Here is a 25,171-nt window from a genome sequence, read left to right as displayed (position 1 = left end):
GACGAAACGCTATTGATGTTCTATCCTGAGATTAATGGCTGTAATTTGTGGGTGGTTATTAGGTTTTGGAACAGAAAGAGTGGCGCCTCGAAATTGCCATTCGATCTGTTTGCCGTCTCCGAATGGCACAAAGTGGACACCACCGAACGCGATGACGTGCCTGGAAGTAAACACGTTTCTCTCAAAGACTCAGCACGGAATCAGGGAAAAGGTACTCGTGTAGAACGCAGTTTCCTCCATTAGTGCACGATGTCTTGTAGACAATAGATGCAGGTGAATAAGACCTGATCACTTTCGAAGTCCGTGAGTTCCGCGGAGCGCCCCATTCTGCTCTTTCACGTTGTGTAATGACTACTGAGGTCGCTGATATTGAGTAGGGTACCTGGCAGTAGGTGGCAGCGCAATGCACGTAATATGAAAAACGTATGTTTTTGGGGGTGTCCGGTGAAAGACGTGCATCTACCTTGCACTTATTTCATTTATTTACGATTTACTATATTGCAGTCATCTTATTATCATTACTAATACGGCAATAGTATGCCTGTCATTCTGCTGATTTTTCAGTATGACAGCATAATGAAACCGGAGAGAGGATTGGAACAAGGTACTTTTATTTTATTTCCATATTCAGCAGTCTCCATCAGCTAGCCATGTTGGCTTTCCTTTTCCCGCGCTGACCTTTTAGCTTGGAAGCATGGGCCGGTAATTTGAACGACTTCTTATTATTCTAAGTAGTAGTAACAATCTAAGACTCACTTTCTCCTGCACGTTTGGCTCTGAAAAGAGGCCTCGCTGACTAAATTCTATCCATTCACGAGTAATTCCGCCAAGTCAGGAATGTCTGCTTGAACGGCAGCTAGTTCGGCGACGGATCCGTGCCCCCTGATCGGCCGGCGAAAAGTGCGCCAATTCCCACCCCCACAAGGCCCGGCTCCGCTGGAGCAACGGCAGTTAGCGGTTAGCAGTCGTGGGGAGTCGGTGGCGAGATCCGGGAGAAGACGGTTGCAAGCTGGTAAGCATGCGTGCTCTTGCTAGGTTCAGAAGTGGATTGAGTGTCGAATACATATTAAAGTGTTAGGTGATCTTAAGGTACCCGTGGTCTAGGAGTAGCGTCTTCGATTCATAATCAAAAACGTCTTCGGTCCCGGGTTCGATCCCTGCCACTGCCTAAACTTTGATACATAATCAGCATTGGCGGCCGAAGACTTCCGGCATAAGAAGTCAGCCTCATTCTGCCAACGGCCTTGTCAAAGAGGGCGGAGGAGCGGATAGAGGTTCAGGGCACTCTCTTGTCCTAGGGGTGGGAAATTGCCCCTGAAGGCGGAAGAATCAGCAATGATCAACGACATGAGGATGCAGAAGGCAATGGAAACCACTGCATTAAAGACACGTAACGTGTATCCACAGGACATGTGGCCTGTAATTGAAGAAGTGTCATGATGATCTCTCCATTGGCAAAAGATTCCGGAATAGTCCCCCATTCGGATCTGCCAAGGGGGAGGTTACCATGAGAAAAAGATTGAATAATCAACGAATGGATAACGTTCTACGAGTCGGGGCGTGGAATGTCAGAAGCTTGAACGTGGTAGGGAAACTAGAAAATCTGAAAAGGGAAATGCAAAGGCTCAATCTAGATATAGTAGGGGTCAGTGAAGTGAAGTGGGAGGAAGACAAGGATTTCTGGTCAGATGAGTATCGGGTAATATAAACAGCAGCAGAAAATGGTATAACAGGTGTGGGATTCGTTATGAATAGGAAGGTAGGGCAGAGGGTGTGTTACTGTGAACAGTTCAGTGACTGGGTTGTTCTAATCAGAATCGACAGCAGACCAACACCGACAACGATAGTTCAGGTATACATGCCGACGTCGCAAGCTGAAGATGAACAGATAGAGAAAGTGTATGAGGATATTGAAAGGGTAATGCAGTATGTAAAGGGGGACGAAAATCTAATAGTCATGGGCGACTGGAATGCAGGTGTAGGGGAAGAACTAGAAGAAAAGGTTACAGGAGAATACGGGCTTGGGACAAGGAATGAAATAGGAGAAAGACTAATTGAGTTCTGTAACAAGTTTCAGCTAGTAATAGCGAATACCCTGTTCAAGAATCACAAGAGGAGGAGATATACTTGGAAAAGGCCGGGAGATACGGGAAGATTTCAATTAGATTACATCATGGTCAGACAGAGATTCCGAAATCAGATACTGGATTGTAAGGCGTACCCAGGAGCAGGTATAGACTCAGATCACAATGTAGTAGTGATGAAGAGTAAGCTGAAGTTCAAGGCATTAGTCAGGAAGAATCAATACGCAAAGAAGTGGAATACGGAAGTACTAAGGAGTGACGAGATACGTTTGAAGTTCTCTAACGCTATAGATACAGTAATAAGGAATAGCACAGTAGGCAATACAGTTGAAGAGGAATGGACATCTCTAAAAAGGGCCATCACAGAAGTTGGGAAGGAAAACATAGGTACAAAGAAGGTAGCTGCGAAGAAACCACGGGTAACAGAAGAAATACTTCAGTTGATTGATGAAAGGGGGAAGTACAAACATGTTCCGGGAAAATCAGGAATACAGAAATACAAGTCGCTGAGGAATGAAATAAATAGGAAGTGCAGGGAAGCTAAGACGAAATGTCTGCAGGAAAAATGTGAAGACATCGAAAAAGATATGATTGTCGGAAGGACAGACTCAGCATACAGGAAAGTCAAAACAACCTTTGGTGACATTAAAAGCAACGGTGGTAACATTAAGAGTGCAAAGGGAATTCCACTGTTAAATGCAGAGGAGAGAGCAGATAGGTGGAAAGAATACATTGAAAGCCTCTATGAGGGTGAAGATTTGTCTGATGTGATAGAAGAAGAAACAGGAGTCAATTTAGAAGAGATAGGGGATCCAGTATTAGAATCAGAATTTAAAAGAGCTTTGGAGGACTTACGGTCAAATAAGGCAGAAGGGATAGATAGCATTCCATCAGAATTTCTAAAATCATTGGGGGAAGTGGCAACAAAACGACTATTCACGTTGGTGTGTAGAATATATGAGTCTGGCGATATACCATCTGACTTTCGGAAAAGCATCATCCACACAATTCCGAAGACGGCAAGAGCTGACAAGTGCGAGAATTATCGCACAATCAGCTTAACAGCTCATGCATCGAAGCTGCTTACAAGAATAATATACAGAAGAATGGAAAAGAAAATTGAGAATGCGCTAGGTGACGATGAGTTTGGCTTTAGGAAAAGTAAAGGGACGAGAGAGGCAATTCTGACATTACGGCTAATAATGGAAGCAAGGCTAAAGAAAAATCAAGACACTTTCATAGGATTTGTCGACCTGGAAAAAGCGTTCGACAATATAAAATAGTGCAAGCAGTTCGAGATTCTAAAAAAAGTAGGGGTAAGCTATAGGGAGAGACGGGTCATATACAATATGTACAACAACCAAGAGGGAATAATAAGAGTGGACGATCAAGAACGAAGTGCTCGTATTAAGAAGGGTGTAAGACAAGGCTGTAGCCTTTCGCCCCTACTCTTCAATCTGTACATCGAAGAAGCAATGATGGAAATAAAAGAAAGGTTCAGGAGTGCAATTAAAATACAAGGTGAAAGAATATCAATGATACGATTCGCTGATGACATTGCTATCCTGAGTGAAAGTGAAGAAGTATTAAACGATCTGCTGAACGGAATGAACAGTCTAATGAGTACACAGTATGGTTTAAGAGTAAATCGGAGAAAGACGAAGGTAATGAGAAGTAGTAGAAATGAGAACAGCGAGAAACTTAGCATCAGGATTGATGGTCACGAAGTCAATGAAGTTAAGGAATTCTGCTACCTAGGCAGCAAAATAACCAATGACAGACGGAGCAGGGAGGACATCAAAAGCAGACTCGCTATGGCAAAAAAGGCATTTCTGGCCAAGAGAGGTCTACTAATATCAAATACCGGCCTTAGTTTGAGGAAGAAATTTCTGAGGATGTACGTCTGTAGTACAGGATTGTATGGTAGTGAAACATGGACTGTGGGAAAACCGGAACAGAAGAGAATCGAAGCATTTGAGGTGTGGTGCTATAGACGAATGTTGAAAATGAGGTGGACTGATAAGGTAAGGAATGAGGAGGTTCTACGCAGAGTCGGAGAGGAAAGGAATATGTGGAAAACACTGATAGGACATGAGGGAATGACTTTCATGGTACTAGAGGGAGCTGTAGAGGGAAAAAACTGTAGAGGAAGACAGAGATTGGAATACGTCAAGCAAATAATTGAGGACGTAGGTTGCAGTTGCTACTCTGAGATGAAGAGGTTAGCACAGGAAAGGAATTCGTTGCGGGCCGCATCAAACCAGTCAGTAGACTGATGACGAAAAAAAAAAAAAAAAAACTGATCTTTAATTTCCGGAGGATTTGCGCCTCATTGCTTTTATTTCTTCCTTATTTTGCAATTTTGTTCTTGGACTTGGCGTCAGAGCTTGGTCGGTTGCAGTATGCAAAACATATGTGGGACTCTCAGCCACCACGTTCGGTATAATTCAGCCACCCTCGTAACTACTTCGCCTTCAGCGAATGTCTTTCCTTCTCCAATACTCTGTGATATTAGTGAACATTTTACAACGGCCTTTGTGTGTTAGGTTTTCCCTTCTTTGTCGCCCACGTGTGAACACATGATATCTAAATTGAGCCAGAAGTAGCATGGCCCGCGTTTCTTGCTATTTGTATTAATAAAACAAGGTGTTGCAGAATGAGTTTCGTGAATTTTGTTAGTTTACGGACGGGAGGCCGCTTTCATAACGTGCATCCACAAGTAGTTCATAGTTTGCTTTTTCAATATATTTACGTATTAGTTATTGAATCCCGTCTCTTACCTTTCAATAATTAGAGTAAATTCTTTTCTGAATGGTCAGCTCCAACCTTTCCTTGTCCTTTTCGAACGCTACTATTGCGGGCGACTGCTGAATTTAGGCCATATCCCCCTATGACACCCAGTCTTGTATTAACGTCCATAGGTAACAAAATATGTATACTCAATAATTATACTTCGTTTGTATAAGTGTAATTTCGATTTATAATAAATTGTTGTGCTTTTAATTCGACTTTCAATGAAAAGTGTTAACCCCATTTATAGAGATATCAAGGAAATGCAAGCACTGCAAGGCCCCCTACTGAAGATGCTCCTCTTAAGATGATAAAAGTAATAGTAAATCCAATAAGTAGTTTTTGTTTGATCGTGATGGAAATTCTTTATGCAGTCAGATATACGATCCCTGGGCCAGGGTGAGTAACAATCTTGAAATGGATTGGCCTGCTCACAGTCCCGACCTGCACCCAATTTAAAACTTTTCACATGAGCTAGAACGTAGACTTCGCTCCATCGTGCAACATCAATACCTTCTCCGGTTACTGTTCTTGAGGAAGAATGTGTTGTCATTCTTGCACCAACATTCAGCCAGCTTATTGAGACTGTCCGCAGCAGAGTTATAAAACGAAGGTTGGCTACACTGAATATTAATGTTCACTAATAGGTATCCAGACACTTTTTATGATATAGTACAGTGGTCCCGAACCTTCCTGACGCCTTTACCCTTGAGTGCAATCAGATGTTCGCTAATACTTCCCCCGTCCCCTCCTCCTTTCTTTCTCTCTCTACTATCGCCAGCATTAGCGCCTAACTAAACGTTGGAATGAAAGCTAACTTTCTTTAAACACTTTTATTTGTAACATTATGAAAGATAAATGATTTTCAGTTTTTAGGTGCTTTATTGAACAACAAACTAATGAGTCATTAAGACAATTGGTAGGGCTTATCTCTGACTACATTTTTTTATAGAACAATGAAGGAGATTTTAGTATATCGCAAGTGCTACCAACACCACCTTCTAAGTAAAGAAAGCTAACTATCCACTTTGAAGGAACGCACTTGTTACAGAGCATGGTTACACTGCACCCACCCCTTTCCCTAGCGACACGTGCTTCACCCTCTCCTTGAACCCGCGTTTAAAATGAACCAAATTAAACGCCGCTGGACTCTTCACTTCTGAACTGTAAGAACTTTGAAGACCTCATGGTGCTAATGCTTTGCGTATCACCCCTGCCACTAATAATAACAATGATGATGATGATGATAATACTGTGTACTGTGTGTGCCCTATAGCAACGTAGTATCCATTACTTAGTTACTACTGTATTGTTCTGCTAAGCAGTATATTGATTTGTTGCGAAGTGAATATTAAAGAAATCTCTGGTTGATTGCGGGAGCTACCTATAACATGGAGAAGGCATTTTCATATTTTAGCATATGAGACGTACATATGTCAATTTTGCTGTAACAGATGCATGCTACGAAATGTGTATGTGTGTGTGTGTGTGTGTGTGTGTGTGTGTGTGTGTGTGTGTGTGTGTGTGGTGGGTGGAATATGTGACGAAGATAAAGTTCACACATATGTTTCACAAGCTGTAACCTCCACTACACTGTGTGACGTGCTAAGCTATTATGTAAAAAATATGTAATTATTAGTAACTTAAGTAATCAGTATTACAGTCTTAAGGAATATTGATAAAAGTATTGATATTTTAAAAATAATTTAGGTACGGGACAACACAAACAGACCCTTTTGTTTTGGCCCCTCAGAAAACTTCATTCAAACCCTGAGTTGGTAACTTCGCCAGGTGAGGAAACAATGATTCAGTGTTTTTTACCAAGATATAACTGGATATAACTACAGTTTTTATGGGTTAATTTTCCCATAGATCAATGTGCCATCTGTAACAAGTCAGATTGCAGTCTGACTATACACTAAGGCATCAGTGTCTAACGTAGATTCAGTACTCTGCCCTAGCAACATACATGATTCACCATCCATGGTAAAATTCTGCATTCTGCCCTTGGAGAAAATAACACATCAATATTAAACCAGTTGATATCTTACAGTTTTTTAAAAACAGGTTTGTTCGTAACTGGTCTTTATTTTGTTTTTCTACGATTTCGTCACACGTAATTAACATTCAGTGAAGAAAGTACTCATTTACGATCTAATAGATAAGACTCAAATAAGGCGTTGAATATAGGCATAGAACGGAAAGTTTCATAATGACTAACGTGCTCTGAAAGCAAAGTAGAATTCCAGATAACCGTTTAAAGCAGGATGTCAGTTGACAATTCACGGATACTTGCAGAAATAAGAAGGAGTTAATTGTATTAAAGGTAGTCGGTGTGGAAGGAGAAATATGGACGTATGACTCCCGTTGGTGACTGCAGCTTTTATGAGGGAGGTGAGGGAGATTGGTATTAGTGCTAGTCCTTCTAACGGTAAACACCATACTTGATCAATGGGAGATACTGCCGCATTAAAAGTATACGGTAATAATTGTTAAGGGACTTTGCCAGCCGAGCAGAAGGATAACGTTAATCTGCAGTTAAATAGTTGTAATGGCAACCGCTAAGTACCAGTAAATTAACTGGTTTGGAAGTTGTCAGGGTCGTGAAGATGACAGGCAATTGGTAGAACCGGTGGCTAAGTGTTCTGGAATTTATTGGTTGGTTCGTAAAATAAGCTGGAGGTTAACTTTTGGCATCTCCGAACGCTCGTACATTTTTAAAAACGTGCGTAGAATTATGTCTTTTCTTACTAATCCTAAAATTGTTAACTGTCTTATAGCACAAAAACAACACTTCTTGCTGCGTTTTTGTATTATCAAAGTCCTCACATAATGGATTCTGACTTATCCTGTTTTTTTAACACGGAAGTACTTCTTCGGCCGAATGCCATTCCTATCTGCGCAACGTAGCGTTATTTATCTGAGTCGTATACGCCACCTGTTCGCGTAAGGTGTAAATTTTGTTGAGCTTGTTTTTATACTTTCCCCCTTTCCATTACTTCTCTCTCTCTCTCTCTCTCTCTCTCTCTCTCTCTCTCTCTCTCTCTCTCTCTGCATGTGCGTGGAACGAGGGAGGAAAATCGTAACTGAATTTGTCTGGATTGGTGTGGAAAGTCTTCAAACCAACGATTGGCAAAGAACTAAAATAACAGTTTTTTTAACGATTCGAAGGTTTCAGTGCTTCAAGGAAGGGTATTCAAAGTCACCAGTATTATTTGCAGCAGTCTTGAAGGGAGTTTTCAAGCACATCAACTGGTGAAACCAAGAAAGAATGAGTGTTAATGGAGCGCCGGCCAGAGTGGCCGTGCGGTTCTAGGCGCTATAGTCTGGAACCGCGAGACCGCTACGGTCGCAGGTTCGAATCCTGCCTCGGGCATGGATGTGTATGATGTCCTTAGGTTAGTTAGGTTTAAGTAGTTCTAAGTTCTAGGGGACTGATTTTTTTTTATTTTTTATTTGTGTGACGAGGGCCTCCCGTCGGGTAGACCGTTCGCCTGGTGCAAGTCTTTCGATTTGACGCCACTTCGGCGACTTGCGCGTCGGAAGGGGACTGATGACCTCAGAAGTTGAGTCCCATAGTGCTCAGAGCCATTTGAACCATTTTTGTTAATGGAGCGTATGGGAACCAAATTCATTTTCTGAGTGCATTATACTAGCCTCTAGTGCAGACAAACGTCAACAACAAGAAGGAAAACGTAATAGAGTACGATTTAAGACAGAAAATCTGTTATCTAAAAGACACTGCACAACTTAGCAGTGAAGTCGGAGAAAGAGTTGAATTTTTCTATTTAGAGCAAATGAAAGTTTGATGAATGAGAAACGAAAAGATCAGAACAGTAACATTTATCTGTAGTCCTTTCGGTAAAGGAACTTGGGTTTCGAAACTTAGCTTGACATGTGTCTGAAGAGGAAAGTTCACAATTTATATTGCTAGTGTTGCTATATAGCAGTTAGACCTGGATTAATAAGGTGAAAATCATAAACAAAAATTTAGGGCTACTCTGCAAACAATTGAGAGTTGTTTACTGACTGTTGCTAGCACAGAGAGGAAAACAAAGTAAGTTGAAAGCGTAATTATAAATGTCATGAAACTGAAATGAAAGTGTGGAGGACTAGTAGCCAAAGTAACGGATGATAGATGGAAAAACATAACTCTTAGCTGAATTCTAAACTACAGGACAATCGCTTAGACTAATGGAAGCTGAGTAACTAAACTTACAAAAAGTGCAAGAGCAAGAGATAAGAACAGACTGTGAAAACGATCTAATAGTAGTAGCTGGCATTACACAACGTTCAAGATGAAGACATAAGGAATATCATGGCGACGATCTAATTTAAGTTGGGTAACTGACGTTAAAAAGCATAGTATTAATTGAAGAATGGCGCGACTGGGTTCCGGAGAAATTTGGGAACATGAGAGGCAACATTGATCCCATGACATAAGTTGGAAGAAAAGAAAAGCAAACTTACATTAACAGTGTTTACATACTTACAAAATCTGAAGTTATGAGAGATAAAAGGTTGTATACAACATGTATGGAAGCCAGACTGCGAAAGATTCTTCGGACATGAAAGAGAGGCAGTAATTGATAACAGGGTGAAACAGGGTTGTAGTTTATCCACTGTATTATTCAATCCACATATTGAGGAAGTAGTAAAGAAAATCGAAGCTAAATTCGGAAAGAGAATTAGCCTTCAGGGAAAACAAATAAAAGCTTTGGCTTGCTTATAGCGTTGCAATTCTGGTATTGACGGGAAGGTCTTGGAAGTTCAACTGAGTGAAATGGATAATTAGTCACTGTTTCTTTATCCGTCTGAAGAATTTGTAAACAAGAAGCAGAAACAATGTAAGTAAACTATACACCAACTTTGTAAGGAAAAGCTACTTTTATGCAAAACTGCCAAAATTGTACAAACAGATGTATCCAAATTGCAGAATGATAACAGAAGATGCGTTGTGAATAAAAGAGAAACTCGTCTCATGTAAAATTCTCTTTAATCGATTGCAGTAAGCTTAAGATAGAGAAACCAAGAGTTATAGATTTTAGCAGCTGCTGCGGAAGACGGCCACGCGTACAAACATATTATGAAATGGATTACGTCTTGAAAAGGTGTTATAAGGTGAATACCAAAAAAAGCAAAACTAAGTTGAGGAAGTATAGTCCAGGTAAATCAGGCGATGCCGAGCGAACTGGATTAGACACGACGAGAAGCTACTTTTGCTATTTGCGAAGCAAAATGACAAAATGATGACAGAAGTGAATAGGATATGAAAGGCAGCCTGCCAATAACAAGGAAAGCTTTAAAAAATTAAAAAAAAGCTGTCACGGAATTATTTTCTGAATGTATGCGGGTGTAGCTTTATACTGAAGTGAACTGTGGACGATGATAGCTACAGGAAAGAGCCAAGACGTTTTGAAGTATGGTGCTGCAGAAGACTGTTGAAGATTAGGTAGTACACTTGGTGTTCGCAGCTCGTGGTCGTGCGGTAGCGTTCTCGCTTCCTGCGCCCAGGTTCCCGGGTTCGTTTCCCGGCGGGGTCAGGGATTTTCTCTGCCTCGTGATGACTGGGTGTTGTGTGATGTCCTTAGGTTAGTTGGGTTTAAGTAGTTTTAAGTTCTAGGGGACTGATGACCATAGATGTTAAGTCCCATAGTGCTCAGAGCCATTTTTGACCATCATCAGGTTCATAAAAGTGTTCACAGCATCATGTTACATGAAATATAAAAACGTTACCGTCAGGTAGTGAAACCATGTATAATACACTGTTATCGTATCGTTATATAAATTACGCCATCATTTTATAAAGGCAATACTAGGTTGTGAACACATTTATGTTAATACCGTAGCGCCGGTTACAGTTTTAACATGATTGTGTACACCCTTTTATAGATTAAAGGCGAAATTTGCATTACGATACGACAACAGTGTGTTATTCGTGGTTTCATCACATGACGATAACGGTTTTATAAACACATCAAAAGATGTTTTGCATCACTCCGGTTCCCAGAACTCCTGAAGACAGGTGTTGACTGTGGATATTGTGTCACAGACACGGTCCCTTTGGCTGTTCAGAGATATCACTAAACCCGCCCAAAGATGTAAACAAGCATGCATGAGCAGCGCCTATTAGACGGAGGGGGTCCGACAGCCGATCAGTTCAAGTCATTCCATAGGAAGGAGGCACACGGCTCGTGTTGTCTGTAGTTCAACCATGCCTAGACGGTTAATACCTCGGTTCGATCGCGTCTGCATTGTTACTTTGTGCCAGGAAGGGCTCTCAACAAGGGAGGTGTCCAGGCTTCTCGGAGTGAACCAAAGTGATGTTGTTCGGACATGGAGAAGATACAGAGAGACAAGAACTGTCGATGACATGCCTCGCTCAGGCCGCCCAAGAGCTACTACTGCAGTGGATGACCACTACCTACGGATTATGGCTCGGAGGAATCCTGACAGGGACGCCACCATGTTGAATAATGCTATTCGTGCAGCCACAGGATGTCGTGTTACGACTCAAACTGTGTGCAATAGGCTGCACTATGCGCAACTTCACTCCCGACGTCCATGGCGAGATCCATCTTTGCAACCACGGTACCATGCAGCGCGTGATAGATGGGTCCAACAACATGCCGAATGGACCGCACAGGACTGGCATCACGTTCTCTTCACCGATGAGTGTCGCATATGCCTTCAAGCAGACAATCGTCGGAGACGTGTTTGGAGGCAACTCGGTCAGGCTGAACGCCTTAGACACACTGTCCAGAGAGTGCAGCAAGGTGGAAGTTCCCTGCTGTTTGCCGGCCGAAGTGGCCGTGCGGTTATAGGCGCTGTAGTCTGGAACCGCGAGGCCGCTACGGTCGCAGGTTCGAATCCTGCCTCGGGCATGGATGTGTGTGATGTCCTTAGGTTAGTTAGGTTTAAGTAGTTCTAAGTTCTAGGGGACTAATGACCACAGAAGTTGAGTTCCATAGTGCTCACAGCCATTTGAACCCTGCTGTTTTGGGGTGGCATTATGTGGGGTCGACGTACGCCACTGGTGGTCATGGAAGGTGCTGTAACGTCTGTACGATACGTGAATGCCATCCTCCGACCGATAGTGCATCCATCTCAGCAGCATATTGGCGAGGCGTTCGTCTTCACGGACTAGAATTCGCGCCCCCATAGTGCACATCTTGTGAATGACTTCTTTCATGATAACGACATCGCCAGCATATCTTCCAGGGATGGATTTAAAAGGGCTGTTCATGGACGACGTAACCCACCAACCACTCCGAGAAATCTATGCCGAATCGCCGTTGCCGAGTGGGACAATCTAGACCAACAGTACCTTGATATGATGAATACAGGCATGCATCAGTGCAGGAGAACGTGCTACTTGGTATCAGAGGTATCGGTGTGTACAGCAATCTGGAGGACCACCTCTGAAGGTCTCGCTGTATGCTGGTACAACATGCAATGTGTGGTTTTCATGAGCAATAAAAAGGGCGGAAATGATGTTTATGTTGATCTCTGTTCCAATTTTTTGTACAGCTTCCGGAAGTCTCGGAACCGAGGACATGGCATAACTTTTTTTTGGTGTGTGTATTTCGCCTAATATGATGCTGTGAACACCTTTGTGGGCCTCATGATGGTCAGGCAACTGAGACTAGTTGTATAAATAAACTATTTTACCAGCAGCTCAAGGCAGTAATACGACATTTTTCGTGTTAAATAAACAGCTTCAAACGGATTTGGGATGCAGCAGTTACACAGAGATGAAGAGCGTTGCGAGTAGAGACCGAAATGGAGAGCTGTATCAAATCACCTTTGGAGTGAGAACCAGTATCACCGCTACCTCCAACACAACAACAATAACAACAAAAATATTGATTTCAGAATGCTTCGGTGTATTGCTCCTAGGTGTTAAAAGATATAACATGCACCAGCCGTTTACCGCTAACAGTTTTGAGCACTATCCTGCTCTTCCACACGTATGAACGCTATGTAACAGGCCCTTAAGTAATCAGAAGATGAAGATGGGGCAGATCGGATGGAGAAAACTAAAGTATATGATTCTGTCGGTGGAGAAATCATGGAGCACTTACTTTGATCTGATTTAATGAAGGTTAGCCAGTAAACCGCTGCGACCTTTCCAAATTAATGGTCCCAATATTCTCCTGAAATGGCTTATGGGGAACACTGGAAACATAAATCTGGATCGTCGGATGTTAATTTGAATCGTAAACTCCATGAATGCCTATCAGGCTCCTCTGTCATTGCACCAACATTCAGCTCCTCGATCACTGCAGCAACTAGCAGGTTAAAAGCATCTCGTTTCCAACAAGAAAGTAATATGTTTGGTCTCAGTAAGCACAATGACAAGTTAAAGGAGACAAAGCGCAACAGGCAGAATGGGTGAGCAGAGAAAGCCCGCGCGGTACGCTGAATGCAACCTGCTGCGACACCACAGATGGGGGTGCACCACAGGAGATCAGTAGCTGTTGTAAGCGTGCGGCTGACCGTTAGCAATCAACGCAAATGGCGCCCAAAGCGTCTATCGCCGGTGGGAGCCGCTTGGCGATAGATCGATGACTCGGAGGCTGCTCGTTACGCTAAAAGCGGCGCAGCTCTCAGCCTAATTGCGTAATTCTGGCAGTCAGAAATCAATTCCTGTCATGTGAATTACGGCGAACCAAGGAGCGTTTCACCGTCTGTGGACGGAAATACGGCTCCTTCCACCTTACTCGTCTAACGTCAAAGTTATGCGTAGCTTTCTCCCTCAGCCCCAAACGCTCCTCTACAACAAAAAGCTTTGTCACAGCCTAAGAGGGCTGAAGACAGTGCGCTTTCCAACTTGTTGTGGGCGTCCCGTAAACCAAACTACGTACAGTAATTTTTGTGCAACCCCCTTTTTATCCTCTTTATGGCGCATTATGGTTGTCAGAAAGAAGGGAAAGTACCTAGTTACCTTGTCAGTGGCTGAACGTATCAGGATTGATTGCCACCTCCGAACACGTGATCATGTAGGCTGATTGTAACAGCCATATACACTTCACGTGGACGTTGCAAGTGAAGGTGTAAACTTCGGAGGGACGTTATTAGTGTTCTTCCCATTCACTTTCCTCCTCACAGCGACCTTGCCTCGTTCACTACAGAAGTTCCTATATTTGGATGGATAACCGCCCAGGTACAACACATGCTGTTGACATATTCCCTTTGATTTTACGAGAACGAAAAAGTTGAGGAAGGCTGTTTGCATAGAGATGTTGATCACCAGACTTAGCGCTAATGTCGTGGATTAAACGCAAAACCTCCCCAGAATGTCTCGTGAAATGAGGGCAGCGACACTGCTAATGGTAATCCGTCCGCCGGATGCAGAAGTTAAGATAGGCGGCCGCCTTTGTGCTAATAGAGAGGGGTAGGTTATGTCCCGTGAGCCGGTTTCACCGTCCCCATTCTATCATTATTATCATAATCATCCTCCAACACGAACAAGACTACACGACACACACACTGGCCATTAAAATTGCTACACCAAGAAGAAATGCAGATGATAAACGGGTATTCATTGGACAAATGCGTTGTACCAGAACTGACATGTGATTACACTTTCACGCAAATTGGGAACATAGATCCTGAGAAATAAGTACCCAGGACAACCACCTCTGGCCGTAGAAACGGGCTTGATACGCCTGGGTATTGAGTCCAGAGCTTGGATGGCGTGTACAGGTACAGCTGCCCATGCAGCTTTAACACGATACCACAGTTCATCAAGAGTAGTGACTGGCGTATTGTGACAAGCCAGTTGCTCGGCCACCATTGACCAGACTTTTCAATTGGTGAGAGATCTGGAGAATGTGCTGGCCAGGGCAGCAGTCGAACATTTTCTGTATCCAGAAAGGCCCGTACAGGACCTGGAACGTCGTGCATTATCCTGCTGAAATGTAGGGTTTTGCAGGGACCGAATGAAGGGTAGAGCCACGGGTCGTAACACATCTGAAATGTAACGTCCATTGTTCAAAGTGCCGTCAATGCGAAAAAGAGGTGACCGAGACGTGTAACCAATGGCACCCCACACCATCACGCCAGGTGATACGCCAGTATGGTGATGACGAATACACGCTTCCAATGTGCGTTCACCGCGATGTCGCCAAACACGGATGCGACCATCATCATGCTGTAAACAGAACCTGGATTCATCCGAAAAAATGACGTTTTTCCATTCGTGGAGCAGGTTCGTCGTTGAGTACACCATCGAAGGCGCTCCTGTCTGTGATGCAGCGTCTAGGGTAACCGCAGCCATGGTCTCCGAGCTGATAGTCCATGCTGCTGCAAACGTCGTCGAACTGTTCGTGCAGATGGTTGTTGACTCAGGGATCGAGACGTGGCTGCACGATCCGTTACAGCGATGCGGATAAGATGCCTGTCATCTCGACTGCTAGTGATACGAGGCCGTTAGGATCCAGCACGGCGTTACGTATTGCTCTCCTGAACCCACCGATTCCGTATTCTGCTAACAGTCATTGGACTTCGACAAATGCGAGCAGCAATGTCGCGATACGATAAACCGCAATCGCGATAGGCTACAATCCGACCTTTATCAAAGTCGGAAACGTGATGGTACACATTTGACCTCCTTACATGAGGCATCACAACAACGTTTCACCAGGCAACGCCCGTCAACTGCTGTTTGTGTATGAGAAATCGGTTGGAAACTTTCTTCATGTCAGCACTTTGTAGGTGTCGCCACCGGCGCCAAGCTTGTGTGAATGCTCTGAAAAGATAATCATTTGCATATCACAGCATCTTTTTCACGTCGGTTAAATTTCGCGTCTGTAGCACGTCATTTTCGTAGTGCAGCAATTTTAATGGCCAGTAGTATACATAATGTGTGTGTGTGTGACTGTAATATATTACCTGAAACAGTAGGTGAGCAGTACGTCTGTATCAAAACCGCATATTACCATATACATAAAACGGCTATTTCTGCTCATCACAGTTCCTAATCTCTACAGAATGCACATTTCCTTCTATGAACATAGGTACGTAGCGAGTATATGGTACAAATGCCGCTGCTCGGAAATGAGGCTGTGGGCTGTTGATGTTTCTAGTTAGGATCGATCGCACCAAAATAATGCAGAGCCTGAGTATTTACAAACTGACTTGAGAAAATGAACGGAGTTTCCTGGGTAACGTATGATTACCCTTATATATACAGGGTGGTCCATTGATAGTGACCGTGCCAAATATCTCACGAAATAAGCATGAAATGAAAAAACTACAAATAACGAAACTCGTCTAGCTTGAAGAGGGAAACCAGATGGCGCTATGGTTGGCCCGCTATATGGCGCTGCCATAGGCCAAACGGATATAAATTTTTCTTTTTTTAAAATAGGAACCCCAATTTTTATTACGTATTCGTGTAGTACGTAAAGAAATATGAATGTTTTACTTTGACCACATTTTTCGCTTTGTGATAGATGGTGCTGCAATAGTCGCAAATGTATAAATACGTGGTGATGATGATGAGCGTTTGGCGTCATTGGCCGGGAGGCCCCTCGCGGGGCAGGTCCGGCCGCCATATCGCAGGTCTTATTACATTCGGCGCCACATTGGGCGACCTGCACGCCGGATGGGGATGAAATGATGATGAACACAACACAACACCCAGTCCCTGAGCGGAGAAAATCTCCGACCCAGCCGGGAATCGAACCCGGGCCCAGAGGACGGCAATCCGTCACGCTGACCATTCAGCTACTGGGGCGGACATAAATACGTGGTATCACGTACCATTCCGCCAGTGCGGACGGTATTTGCTTCGTGATACATTACCCTTGTTAAAATGGACCGTTTACCAATTGCGGGAAAGGTCAATATTGTGTTGATGTATGTCTATTGTGATCAAAATGCCCAATGGGAGTGTGCTATGTATACTGCTCGGTATCCTGGACGACATTATCCAAGTGTCCGGACCGTTCGCAGGACAGTTACGTTATTTAATGAAACAGGAAGTGTTCAGCCACATGTGAAACGTCAACCACGACCTGCAACAAATGATGATGCCCAAGTAGGTGTTTTAGCTGCTGTCGCGGCTAATCCGCACATCAGTAGCAGACAAATTGCGCGAGAATCGGGAATCTCAAGAACGTCGGTGTCGAGAATGCTACATTAACATCGATTGCACCCGTACCATATTTGCATGGCGACGACTTTGAACGTCGTGTACAGTTCCGCCACTGGGCCCAAGAGAAATTACGGGACGATGACAGATTTTTTGCACGCGTTCTATTTAGCGACGAAGCGTCATTCACCAACAGCGGTAACGTAAACCGGCATAATATGCGCTATTGTGCAACGGAAAATCCACGATGACTGCGACAAGTGGAACATCAGCAACCTTGGCGGGTTAATGTATGGTGCGGCATTGTGGGAGGAAGAATAATTGGCTCCCATTTTATCGATGACAATCTAAATGGTGCAATGTATGCTGATTTCCTACGTAATGTTCCAACGATGTTACTACAAGATGTTTCACTGCATGACATAATGGCGATGTTTTTCCAACATGATGGATGTCCGGCACATATCTCGCGTGTGGTTGAAGCGGTATTGAATAGCATATTTCATGACAGGCGGATTGGTCGTCGAAGCACCATACCATGACCCGCACGTTCACCGGATCTGACGCCCCCAGATTTCTTTCTGTGGCTTCAGCGCATTTTCAAAGTATGTGCGAACATTACGGAAGGCGAACTACTCGCTGTTGAGAGGAATGTCGTTACACTTATTGCCAATTGCATTGCGGTTGACGGACATTATTTTGAGCATTTATTGCTTTAATGTGGTATTTACAGGCAATCACGCTGTAACAGCATGCGTTCTCAGAAATGATAAGTTCACAAAGGTACACGTATCACATTGGAACAACTGAAATAAAATTTCAAAGGTACCTACGTTCTGTATTTTAATTTAAAAAACCTACCTGTTACCAACTGTTCGTCTAAAATTGTGAGCCATACGTTTGTGACTATTACAGCGCCATATATCACAAAGCGAAAAAAATGGTCCAACTAAAACATTCATATTTCTTTTCGTACTACTCTATACTACTACTATATGTAACAAAATTGGGGGTTCCTATTTTTAAAAAAACGCAGTTGATATCCGTTTGACCTATGCAGCGCCACCTAGCGGGCCGACCATAGAGCCAATTGGTTTCCCCATTCAAGCTAGACAAGTTTCGTTCTTTGTAGTTTTTTTCCTTTAACGCTTATTTCGTGAGATATTTGGCCCGGTCACGATCAATGCACCACCCTGTGTATGTGGCCATGACTTGTTGATCTCGTATCACTTACGCAAACTTCGTTTCTGTCATCTCTTGCCACAGTATAACACGGTGTTGAGCCATGTCTCTCGGAGATACATATCGAGCCCATAAAATGGAAATATGATGCAGATTTATTTCGGAAGCGATAAATCAGTAAATATCTTCGTGTTGTGCTACTCTTATTAGAGATGTTCATAAAATCTGTATAAGAAGTTCAAAAACTAATGATGAAATTATATCAACTGTGTTTGTGCAACATCTTTACGCGTCTCTCTTGCGTAGAATTCAACGCATTAAAGGCCAGAATAATTACCTCGGCTGGAGAGCACTTTATCTGACTACTCTTTTTCAACCTTGGGACGGATACTTAAGAGATTTCTACGCCACAGCTTCACCCTGATGATTTTTGTAAAAGTTATCACTACTTAATTTTCTCAATACTCAACATCAGTATCATCTAACACTCTACTTCCAGTACGGAGCAAATTCACTGCGATTTGTCGATTACAATAAATTTGCATTGCTATTACTACGTTGTTCTTTGTGCCTGTGCAAATAATTCTTATCTGAGAATCTTAATGTCCTCTTTGAGTTAACATTTCGTTCATCTCTAACGTTAAGGTTGTTTGCGCGTCTTTAACAGGCTTTTCTGGCCAAGGTAATTTCTTGAGATTCGTGTCGTCTTTATCGATGACTGCAGTTGGCTTGTTTCATTTCCTTTTGAAAAGGTATTTGGTTAACATAGTGAACTATACTCATGTTCGTATTCACTGAGGTTTTTTCCCGTACGCTTCCACGAAACAGAATCTCAAAACGGATCAGACTTTGAGTACCAGAAACTTCAAGTACAGGCTGTCCGTTGCTCTAAAGTGGTGTCTTCTTAATTTTCCCTTTAAAACATGTCCCCTTGAAGTAGAAGACGTAAACCTCGAATAGTCTGAAATGTGAAACCCCGTAGTCATGATACTGATATTAAATTCAATTTCACCAAGCGAAGATTTTAAACTACAATAAGTCGTTAATTCTTTCTCGATATGACACAAGCGTATACTTTGTGGCCTCCCCACTATAGGTTACTGTGTGAAATTTAGCCCACATTTACCTCCCACTCTATTAAAGGAGTAAGTATTACAAAAAACATGTCCCCACAAACCGTTATCCAACTCAAACTCGTATGCTAGCCTTGGACTAAACAGAACCTAATTTGAACTGTAACTAGTCTTTATATTAAATGAGCAACTGAAGTAAAACAATTATCTGACCCTAATCAAAATTTCCACTTTATTATTGACAATATTGTTGCAGATTTCTCGAAAGCACAACAGCAAATAGCAAGCAGGCAGCGGCTGAGCTAGATTTCTAAATAAAATTTCAAAACTGCATTCGAACTGTTGCATACAACATCGTGCAGTGTGATAATGCATAATGATAAGCATTCTTTAAACAGTGGGATGGGGAGAGTAACTATTCCTATGAAAAGATATTCCAAGACAACGATTATAGAATGAAGTACGTTTTCAAAAGACAGAGCAAAAATATCGAGTGATCTTCACACATAAAATTGGTGCCAACAATACTATGTTTAACAAAGTGGCTCTGAGCAAATTACCTAGCTGACAATCATTTCAACTAGCTGCGTAATGCTGACCTTTACAATAAATCTTGCTTCAGCTAACAGATACAATCAAAAGTCAACACAGCGCTACTGAGTACGTCTATCACCTACCACATTTCAACTAACAAGGGGAGGCCGCCAATTGTGAAATTCAGATTCGATTCATACTGCGCATAATAAAAGCTCATGGCCAGAGGTGTAATGTGGCAAAGCACCAAGATGCACTTCTCAGCCGTTGTAGAGAAAATCGACAGTTAAAAGAAACCGTTGCGGTGAAATACTCTCGACGATTAATAATTCTCTACAGCGTCGTGGCGCAGCGGTAAGAGCTCGGGTTCGTAATCCGAAGGTCGCCGAATCGAATCTCGCGCTATGCAACCTTTTTTTTAGTATTTGTTTTTTATAATTCAAATATATATATATATATATATATATATATATATATATATATATATATATATATATATAATTCCCGGTAATCAGTTGGAACAATTATGCATATAATAAGTTGTTGAAAGTCGTTTGTCGTGTAAACTGGCGACATCATTATGTTTTCCGCAAACAAAGTTGTATTTCACAAATGTTATTAATTGTCTTCATAATGTTAACCACGTATAGTTAACGGAAGACGTAGAAACGATATTCCGAAACGAATACGTATAGCGTAAGTCAAACGTTCGAATTAGAATAGAGACCTCACGAACACAAATTTGCTGTGGCAGGTATGAAATAGAAACTCCGTTACTCGCTCGTTACACTTGAATGACAGATGTTGAAAGGGCCGCAACGAGCCGCCGCATAACAGCGTAGTTGCCAGCTAACTTCGAAAGAAGGTAGATGCGGTCCCTAGCGCAACTTATAACATTGTCGAAAATCGGTGCGGACGGGAGAGCTTTGGTACACCCTGTTTAAAAAAAAAAAAAAAAAAAAAAAAAAAAAAAAAAAAAAAAAAAAAAAAAAAAACGGAAAAATGGAGGCGGTACAATTGGAGAGCGATCCGCCTTCACCAACATGCATAAGCAATTCATTAATACTTTATATATATATATTTGAATTACAAAAAACTAATAATAAAAAAAATTGCATCGCGCGAGATTCGATCCTGCGATCTTCGGATTACGAACCCGAGCGCTTACCGCTGAGCCACGACGCTGTAGAAAATTATTAACCGTCGAGAGTATTTCACCGCAACGGTTTCTTTTAACTGTCGATTTTCTCGACAACGGCTGAGAAGTGCATCTTGGTGCTTTGCCACATTACACCTCTGGCCATGAGCTTTTATTATGCGCAGTATGAATCGAATCTGAATTTCACAATTGGCGGCCTCCCCTTGTAAGAATATTACAGACTTTGCAGAGGCAAACACTGTGCCACAGCGAGACCAAAAATTGTTTAACAGTAACGTAACTTGCTGTCTCTGTGACGTGCGCATCGGTAACTTGCAGAAATGGAAATGACATGCCCACCTTAAGCTTACACGAGTTGTATCAATCTGATTAAAGCCTTTTCGGTCTACTGCCATGCAAAACTGTAAAATGAGGTACAATAAAACAAACTTTTCAATCGATATGCAACAGTTTATTTTTCCTGTCAGTCAAGACTGTTGGTTACTGGTTGCTCTGTATACGGTGTCCTACAATAGAATAATGACAGTGGACGTGACTTTCCTGTGCCGCACGGATAGCCGCACGTTTCAACACGCCGCTTCCGGGATTTGGGAGACTCGCCGGCCCGGATGGAATCCGTCCGGCAGATTAATGACGAAGGTCGGTGTGCCAGTCAGCCTGGATGTGGCTTTTTGGCGGTTTTCCACATCCGACTGGGTGAATACCGCGCTGGTATCAAAATGCGGCCTCTGTTTTTAGAAAACGTTCGCACTCTTTCACATGGATATCACTACACGCAGGGAGCCAGGGTACATCTGTTCCCTCCACGGGGTAATGGGATGGCGACAAAGTGCGTCCTGCCATCCTTTAAATTAACCATGCTAAATCCAGTAGTAGCCACGCCGACCCTGTGTGGCTGCAGGACAAAAGAAGATGACTTTCCATAGATGTTATAGTATCGGCAACAGCATTCGGCTGAACACACTCTCCCCACCTAGTCTTGTCCCTCGTCGCTTCGGCATCGTTTTAGAACAGAAGTGAGCCATGTTTCCTGACAAACAAGTAGGGACATAATGTTTTACCCTTAAAGCACTTAAAGAACAATGACAGTTGCAAATCGTCGAAAGATTGCATCACACTCTATTTCATTCTACAATGTGTTCCTACTTCATTACGTCGAAAAATCGTCTCAAACTTTATTTCATTCTACGATTTATTCAAATCTCAATACGTTGTGTCTACGTGTTACAGATTAACATCGGATGAATACGGCCTTACATACGCTACAATTTCCGTCTTTGACGGGTTTCTGTCTGCCTTACTCCTCTAGTTGTTTAGTGCCTATCCCTCAGTCATACCAACAAATTTCGTGAGAGAAATGAAGTCCTTCGCCCGTAGGTAAAAACCATTTTTCCATGTGATTGGCGAGGTCATTCTAAGGCAGGCAGGATACTGAAGACCATGTTCGTTGAAACAGGTACGTTTGCAAGTGGTAGACACTCGGGACTTTACTTTGTATTACCTACAATACTACAAGAAGTACTTTCGTTACAAAATAACAATCCATATTACAACACGGACGTCGTGGCACAAAAAATGTAAGGATGACAGCTTATCGACATAGAAAGAAGAACTTAAAGAATACCAGCTATTAAACTGGTATCGGACAGCAAGCAGAAGAAAAGGTAATCGTTAACCTTCTGTCAGATAACCTTGTGCATTCTGTCGGCCTCATTATCCAGCATTTTAATTAATTTGTCATTCCCGCGGGCAGTTAAATCAGCGATTTATGTACTACCCGGCTCAGCAGTTTTTGAGGAGAGAGAATGTCACGGGCACGTCACTGCGGGAAAAATTAAACATTTAATTGGAGTTATCGTCCAGTGATATTATACATCGTCAATTTTGTCGTTCAGAGGGCGCCGCGAACCGACGCAGTACAATAATAAAAATCGCCCTTCCTCATTCGGCCTTCAACCAGTGAACCCCAGAGACTTTAAAGAAGGGAAATTCCATGTATAAAACAGCTTCAAATGTCTGAATACTTTACAATTAGCCTAATGTGCTAAATCTTTGACTTTACACTTGTAAGCAAGGAAAAAATTAGGGATTGAAATTATGCTTAAAGTTAGTTGAAGGTCGCAACGTGGCCTCATGATCAAACACTGGATGAATATAGGCTATGTGATTTGTGCTCCGTTTTAAGAAAAAGGTAGTATTTCCTGCTTCTCTATGTTTATGACGTCGTATATTCCGCCGACCGTTGTCGCCGAGCGGTTCTAGGCGCTTCAGACCGGAACTGCGCTGCTGCTACGATCGCAGGTTCGAATCCTGCCTCGGGCATGGATGTGTGTGATGTCCTTAGGTTAGTTAGGTTTAAGTAGTTCTAAGTCTAGGGGACTGATGACCTCAGATGTGAAGTCCCATAGTGCTTAGAGCCATTTTTCATATTTTCCGAAGGATGTGTCTTACAGTGATATAATTTTGCAGGTACATGCAGCATATTTCCTTTCCTATGCCATTCGCAAATAAAACGATTGAAAAAGACTGTCTTTGTGCCTCTGTATCAGCCCTAATTTGTCTCATCTTATCTTCGTGGTCCTTAATGTTAGCGGCATTAGAGTCGTTCTGCAGTAACCTTCAGATGCTAGTTCTATAAATTCTCTCGGTAGTGTTCCTCGAAAACAACGTCGCCTTTCCTTCTGAGCTTCCGAAGCATCTGCGTAATTCTTGCGCCTTGTTAGAACCCACTAATAACAAATCTAGCAATCCGCCTCTGGAAAGCTTCGATGTTTTGCTTTAATCTGGCTTGGTGCGGATCACAAACACTTGAAGAGTACTCAAGAATGAGTCGCACTAGTCTCTTATATGCAGATTGCTTTACAGATCAGTCACACTTTCCTTAAAAAGTCTCCCAGTAAACCGAAGTCGACCATTCACCTTCCCTACAACCATACTTACGTGCTCATTCCATTTAATATCGTTTTGGAACGTTACGCCTAGATATCTAATCGACGTGACTGACAAGCAGATACTAATAATTCTGTTTCCTAACATTACGCTAGGGGTTTTCCGCATTCAGTTATATTTTTCTACATTTAGAGCTAGCTGCCAATGATTACACCAACTAAAAATTTTGTCTAGGTCATGTTGTATCCTCCTACAGTCACAACAGACTCAGGTCGCTACTCACCCCGTCCGCCAGATCATTTACGCAGCCGCGCGGGGTAGTCGAGAGGTCTCAGGCGCCTTGTCACGGTCTGCGCGGCTCCCCCCGTCGGAGGTTCGAGTCCTCCCTCGGGCATGTGTGTGTGTGTGTGTGTGTGTGTGTGTGTGTGTCGTCCTTAGCATAAGTTGGTTTCAGTTAGATTAAATAGTGTGTAAGCTTAGGGACCGATGACCTCAGCAATTTGGTCCCATAAGACCTTACCACAAATTTAATTTTCATTTATGCATATAGAAAATAGCAGTGGTCTTATCACACTTTCCTGGGACACTGCCAACGATACCCTTCTCATGAACACTCGCCGTTGCGAATAGCGTACTGGGACATGTTACTTAAAAAGTCTTCGAGCCTCTAACGTAACTGGGGCTCTATCCCGTATACTTGTATGTCAACCGTCTGCCGTGCTGTTCTAGTCAGTAAAAAATGTATTTCAAATGCAAACTTTTCGTTTAAGTCTGCATCCAGTTTGGCTCAAATTTCACCACGGTCGTTGATTGGGGAATGTGGAAGATGAATGTTGGTGCATCAGACCGAATACTGTCCAAGGTAGACATGTCTAGTAGTGCCTGCATCTCAGCCTCCAAGATCACCTGACCTCAGTGCTCTGAAATTTTCTACCTGTAGACACCTCATAACCGAAGCGTACAGCACTCTTGTTGCCACTGCCGAAGAACTGGAGCGGCGAAATGTACAGTCTTCATACGAAGAAGTTTGCAATAATTCGTCACTCTCAGCAAAGACGAATGCAGTATCACGTTGTTCGGATGACAAGCTGAACACTTCCTATCACACGTGTGTACACTAAATTTTAAGGTGTAAAGTGCTGAAGTAGTATTTATCTCTAATGCAGCCCAATTAAATAGGAATTTAATTGAAAATTTCAATTAGCTACATTTGTAGTAACAAGGACTATTTCGTACCTACTGAAATCAGTGATGACTTGCACCCAAATATTCACTATTTTCTCGCGAACGACTCGTTAGCGTACCAGTGTGTTTACAGGAGCGTTTTTTCTTCGATTAGCATACACTTGCACTCTTGTTA

Source organism: Schistocerca serialis, chromosome 2 (genome assembly GCF_023864345.2).
Source record: "Schistocerca serialis cubense isolate TAMUIC-IGC-003099 chromosome 2, iqSchSeri2.2, whole genome shotgun sequence".
NCBI lineage: Eukaryota > Metazoa > Arthropoda > Insecta > Orthoptera > Acrididae > Schistocerca > Schistocerca serialis.
This window is presented reverse-complemented; position numbering follows the sequence as displayed.